Raw genomic sequence first — 6,665 nt, 5'->3', positions numbered from 1 at the left:
ACTTGGCACAGTTTTTAACGTGGCTAACAAATGATTTGCCACAAGTTTTACCGTTGCTAATAAACATTGTTGCCACAAATATTCTTGAGGCTAATGATCGAGTCTATAGGAATAATTATTATTTTTTTTTTGTGGCTAATGATCGAGTCCATAGGAATAATTATTATTATTTTTTTTTAATTTTTCTCTTTAAATGATACAAAAATGCATATATATATATATATATATATATATATATATATATATATATATATATATATATATATATATATATATATATATATATATATATATATATATATATATATATATATTACAATTTAGATATTTCATTAATAAATTATTGTAATATTACAATTTCATCAAAATTTTAAAATTTACAAGGCTTTGTATACATATATACTACATTACATCTTCTATCACACAAGAAGCTAAGCAGCATTAAGCATAGCATTTGGCACCACCAGCAACGATAATCACTCGCACCAGCAGTTACAATGAGTCGATGAGCACTAGCACCACTAACGACCAACTAGAATAGAGGGTGCTTCACTACTCTTTCCACACCATCAGATAACCCAACACTTGTTACAATAGTACGTAACCTATTGCAACTAGACTCCATCCAGAACAACGAAGAACCACTCCTTTAAAGCAAATCATGGTGTTGTCTCCTACACTACACGAGAGAAAAGAGTAAAGATTTTACATGAAAATCCCTTCGATGTGAAGAGTAAAACCACATGATGTGAGTCCACCCTTTCTTTTATGAGGGTAAAATAAACCTAAATCAGTTCACAACAATAACAACCCACCAACAAGTACATACATAAGAGAATTAAGAAGTGAACAAAAGTGAAGAAATCACCAGAAAGTAGAGGTTCTGTCCAGCTGCAATTATAGACAAACCAGAGCTCAAACGAACTATCCAACCGTTGAATTTGAAGCTCTATAAGTCCTCAACAAGCTGACCAAGTTTCAACATGATCCGATGGTTGAACTTCCGGCAATAGACAATTTTGTGGAAGCTGTTCCAGAAAATCCGTACATAGGCAACTCACCTCAAACCCTTTCTACTTCCCTCTCTTACTCGCAATCATTATAAAATGATATTATGACCAGCAACCAAGATATTTCATCCTCATCATGGTATAGTTAGATGCAAAATATAATGATGTTCAGCAACCAAGTAAGTCATATACAAATTATAACTATAATATTATAATATGCAAATTAGATGCAACTTTTGATATTATAAATAAGCAAAATAGAGTCAATAACTTTTCTTCCGGGCAGGCTGCTTTCGGATAATGGGCTAATAGCTCATGGGATTCTTACATATATGAATAAGTCGAAGGCTAGGAAAAGTTTCTTCGTGGCTTTAAAGCTTGATATGAACAAGGCGTATGATCGGATTAGGTGGGATTTTCTGCTAAGGGTATTGCAGTCGTTTGGATTCCCTCCCTATTGGATTCATTTAATCCAGTAGTGCATTTCCACGGTCTCGTACCAAGTGCTGATTAATGGTGATCCAACTCCTTCTTTTCAACCCCAGTGCGGTCTCTGGTCTCTATCAGGGTGATCCTCTCTCCTATATCTGTTTGTCTTATGCATGGAAATTTTTTCAGCTATGCTTTGTCGAGCCGAGGATCTTTCTCTTATTAAGGGCATTCGCATTTCTCGTGGACCTCCCTCGATTTCTCATATTTTCTTTGCTGATGATTCTCTGCTGTTTTTAGGGAAATTCATTCAGATCGGATTTTAGGAGGAGGCTCGAGGGCTTATCGGACGTCCTTTACGCTTCAAGCTTGCTTCTGGGCCTTGCGTGTCGCATATCGTAGGGGTTTTGTTCGGCTCCTTATTTATACGGATTGTGCGCATTTGCCTTCTTTTCTTTGTCATTTGTGTTCAGATGATATTTCTTGTGTTTGGTTATTAACGGAGATTAGGGAAATTCTTCAACACATGACGGCTTGTGGGATTAGCAAGGTTCCCCACTCGTGGATATCTCTGGCTCAGTTAAGGCTCGTCATCGCCAGTTTCTTTCTTGGTCCTTTTAGGTGTTTGTGTTTTTTTAGTTTCTAGTTCTCTTTGTCAAAAAAAACACATTATAGAACATAAATGAGATGGTGATATTATAATATGCAAATTAAACAAGTTAAGATACCTCATCTGAACTAGTCATTGAAACATCCTCTCTTGAGTGTCCATGTTGTTGTGATCTTCAAGGTGATCAACACTACTCGGTATCTGTGTCATCATAGCTACATCCTGCAATATGAGGCCAAAATTCTACTCAAGACGTTTTTAAAGGCATGTAATTATCATCATTTGTATCTGCAGTAATTACAAATTTACACTATATAGTTCAGGGTCCAAACATAAAAATGTAGCTCATCACCATCACGAATTTAATTTTCCAATACATACAACAATTGGAATGTCAAAAATTCAATGGAAAAAAAATGTGAATTAATTATTGAAAAAAATCAATCAAATTACACACAAAATTAGGCAGAAACTCAACTAGAGCTAGAATATTAAAATTAGGAATACCTTAACAAGAACATATTGGTGATAGTTATAGATAGGAGACAAGGAGGAGTTCACAACGAGAGGTGGAGTGCCGCTCACATCGATATGTCAATACCTTAAATTCTCATCATCAGATCTACAATAAACGCAATCAGCACATCATTAGTAGCTACAACTATGACAATGCACTTTAGCCAATTATTTTTCACACCATAATTCAAAATATCCCACACAATCATAATAGTATAATATAAACTCTCTCACATATCATAAAGGCCGAAAATCAATTAACTAAAATAGCTTAATTGTGCACATATAAACTTAAGTTCAAGCAATTTCACTCCAATTTCAGTAAAAAACAATGACGGAAATAATTCATCCCAATTGTATTATCTTTCTTGTAAATTAAACCAACTCGATCTTGAGTTGGGATTTTCAGCTTTAACAATGATAAAAAATAATAAAATAATTGTGTACCTATGCTCATGTCAATCTCACAACTTAGCTTATCATGGATTGGCAAGGATAACGGTGACTCTCACTATTCACCGTTAACCCACAATTTAGTTTGTTTCAGAACACAAAACACATCATAATCAAACTAAGGTCACAAACTCACTAAGTGTAAAATGTTAAAGCATTGATTACCACCATAAACTGTTCATCAACAACCACTTAGATCAGAATTGACTAGAATTTTTACTCAAAATGCAAATATTACATCACAAACAAACATCCTTTAACCAAATTCAGGGAACTTAGATGATTAGATAAAATAAAAACACAAAATTAATCAAAAAACCGCTTTGAATTGTATAAATTAATCCAGAAGATACGAATTGAGCAAGTACCTAAAAGACAATTTTACCTCTAAAAGAGAATTGCAATTTCAATCGCGAACAATGGAGCTAAATTGAAATCAAATAATCAATTAAATTGAATCCAAGACTTGCAGACGAGGGTGGAGGATGATGGGTAGAAAGCCGTGAAATGGAGGAACCCGTGGGGTTTAGAAGAACCCTAAGTTGAGTGCAATGAGAATAAAATTAAGGATAAAACCCTAGATTATGAAATTGAAATCGGAAAAAGAAAGTAAAATCTTATCTTAGAAGCTGCTTCAATGAAGGACAAAATTCGCCTCAATAGGTATTGGAGAATGTTGAGTGCGCTTCAATGGAAACTGAGAGAGAACGAGTGAGAAAACACAGAAGGATAAATGTTTTGGTAGGTACGGAGTAGTTTTTTTTTTTTAACATTATTTTTCAAGTGCAGTAATAAAATCACTGATAATAAGCAATACATTAAAAATAAAAAATTTACTGCTGTTGAAACATTTATTCACTCGTAGTTTTTTATTTTTTATTTTTTTTCTTATTTATTTATTTATTATTATTTTTTTAACGGTAAGAAACCTTAACCAAATCTCAACTCTCACGATTTTATAGATACGGTATTTGTGGATCAGACACTTGCGAGTGAGGGAGAAAGGGTAAAGGATCCCCACTCTCAAATTGCCTCTAGTGACGATTGAACCTCTAACTTCAATGGTACAATCTTTACCATTAGATCAAGCTTAGCTTGGTATATTCGAACACTCGTAGTAGTCATTTGCTAAATGCACCCATAGAAATGCGTATATGTATTAATCAGAAAAAGAAACAATACACCGGTTAATTCTTTTGTTGTTTTTTAAAAATTTTCTACTAGAGATGAGCGATATACACTTGTTGGTGTTATTGCGTAGAAATTAAAAAATTAAAGATAAAACATCAAGCATTACTATAAAGAAGTTTTAAGTGTGCATGATAAATACTAGTAGATCATATGTATAAATACACTTGACCTCTAATTTGTATACATTTAATTTTCTACTCTATTCAATTAGTGTTTATGGTATTTCGAATATCTTCAAGTTTAATTCATGGCTAGTGATTAATTTAATTATTAACGAAAATTCAAGTATGAAAAAATAAAGTAACATGGCTAATTCATGGTATCTAATTTAAATTGTCAAGTAAATCTATATTTTTCATTAAGCTATTATATGCTATTATTTTCTCCTTTTCCTTGACATGAGTAGTCCTAACTCGCTACCAAAATTTAATATTGTAGCGAAAACTGTGGCATAAGTGTGTGTTTGTCACTGGAAAATTATCTTATGTAACACTAGTGTAAACTAGTGTAAAGTTTGCCACGATAAAACACCTACTCGTGGCACAAATGTAAAGTTTGTCATGGGAAAATAGCTATTCATGGCACAAATGTAAAGTTTTCCACGTGAAAAGCGGCTTCTCGTGGCACTAGTGTGATATTTGCCAGGGGAAAATAAATACCCGTGGCATAGATTATTCTTTTTATTTATGTTTTGTACATAGTGTATTTTTCCCGTGGCTAGATGAAATTTTGCCACGAATTTGAAATTCCCATGGCATTATACGTGGCACAAGTAGTGATCTGTTGTAGTGATTGTTGAGATTAAAGTGATTAATGTAAGTTTGCATGTGTGTAATTTGATTAGGCCTTGAGAATTATGCTAGATTGCATTGTGATTTCTAATGATACGACCAATTGATTTAGGAATTGCAATTATCGATTGGTTTGGATTATGATTCTCCTAATTTGTTATTCGTAGAGACCACTAGCTTAACGATTAGGAGATAGCTCTTTAATTCCAATTTATAGCTCTTATCATTAGTCTTCACAACCATTGATTGACATGTTCTTCCCAAGTTGTTGCAATTGTCATGATTACTTGTTGATCCCCATTCCCTAGTGCTTCATTTGTTTAATTGTTTGTTTTGTTAGTTGTTAGTGTTACCTTTTCACTTTCGACTTCGACCTAGCTTAGGTGCACAATTAAGAGCGCTTTAACATAACCGTTCCTTTAGGTTCGACCCTTGACTTACCTCTGTACTTGTATTTAGGTTTGTTAAGTGTTTATAAATTTTGTTTGGCTTAAGGAGGATGAGTCAACGACCTAGTTTTCCCCTTGTCAATAATCACAATTAATATGCCATTAAGATTTAAGGTTTAAAAGATTTAAAATTTTTCTTCAAAACAAAAAATCCCTTATTTCTGGGAAGAATTTGGCTTTTTCACGATCCTAAAAGGATCAAAATGTTTCCAGAACATTATTCCACCCAAAATTCACTAGTCTTGGGCGAAAATTTGGGTTCGGGAGAAAAAACTCTAATTAAACGAGATTAAAATTAATAAAATCGAGCTACTAATCTAATTAGCAACCACAACCAGAATTTAAATTCATTTTAAACACCTTGAAAATATTAGTTACAAAAATAAATGAGCAAGGCTCCGATACTGCCGTTGGGTTTTGGAAATTCCGACTTTCCTCGAAAACAAAACCCGACCCCATGACCCACTCACAATTATTTAACTAATAAGCATAATTAACAAGATAAGGAGAAAGACAATATTACCCTTGATGTGTGCTTCCCTCGCTTTACGAGCTCTTATTTCGAAAGCTACGAGTCCCGCAAGTGTATAGACCCCCAACGGAAATCCACCCGCAACACGACCCGTCTGACCCTTACTCGGAGTTTAGCCAAGCTAGACCAAAAATAAACTTACTCGAGTTTTTATGAACTTAAAGGTTTTCTCTCTTTTAGAGATGCCTTATTGAGTTCAACTCAAGTGAATAATCCTAAATCGTAAGGTTAGTATTTATAGGCAAAGGCTTCCAAAAATTTCAATCATCTTTCCATGTGGGAGAAATGATATGGTGAGAAAAGTAAGCTATTAATTTAATTCCAAATTAAATTAAATTATCTATGCAATAGTCAAATGACAAGTGTCAACATGTGAAAGGGAGTAGGTAAGGACCACAAACCCATCCTTGGAGGGCAAGCATAAACCCACCAATCCCATGTGCATGGCACACTTGGTCAAATTAAACAAGGGATGACCAACCACATGTGCATGGCACACCCCAAGCCTTGGGCCTTAAGGTATTCCATGTTGCATCCTTGGACCATCGGCTAGGCTTTCTAGCATGCCACAAGCCCACGCGAGCTAGCGGGCTGTTGCTAGGCTCGCTTGTGTGCTTGCGGGCTGGTGCTAGCACTGCTAGCATCAGCCTACTCGCATGCTTACAGGCTAACGCTAGTGCTGCT

At 34.5% G+C, this 6,665-nt stretch overlaps 1 long non-coding RNA gene across 4 annotated transcripts; it reads right to left on the bottom strand.

Moving 5' to 3' along the window:
- Positions 1-326: 326 nt before the first annotated feature.
- On the bottom strand, positions 327-3,724 carry LOC145582039 (uncharacterized). 4 transcript variants are annotated; one of them, XR_014099729.1, is made up of 4 exons: positions 3,404-3,724; positions 2,557-2,671; positions 869-2,271; positions 327-679 (listed from the first exon to the last, which is right to left on the bottom strand). It is a non-coding gene; the product is annotated as an uncharacterized LOC145582039 (long non-coding RNA). The 4 variants fall into 4 exon arrangements; XR_014099731.1 differs by having other exon boundaries at positions 327-674; XR_014099730.1 differs by having other exon boundaries at positions 327-2,271; positions 3,387-3,724.
- Positions 3,725-6,665: the final 2,941 nt, after the last annotated feature.

The sequence above is a fragment of the Chenopodium album genome, chromosome 15 (assembly GCF_948465745.1).
Source record: "Chenopodium album chromosome 15, dcCheAlbu1.1, whole genome shotgun sequence".
Lineage (NCBI taxonomy): Eukaryota > Viridiplantae > Streptophyta > Magnoliopsida > Caryophyllales > Amaranthaceae > Chenopodium > Chenopodium album.
Note: the sequence above shows the minus strand (reverse complement) of the source record. Positions and strands in the feature narration are given on the sequence as shown.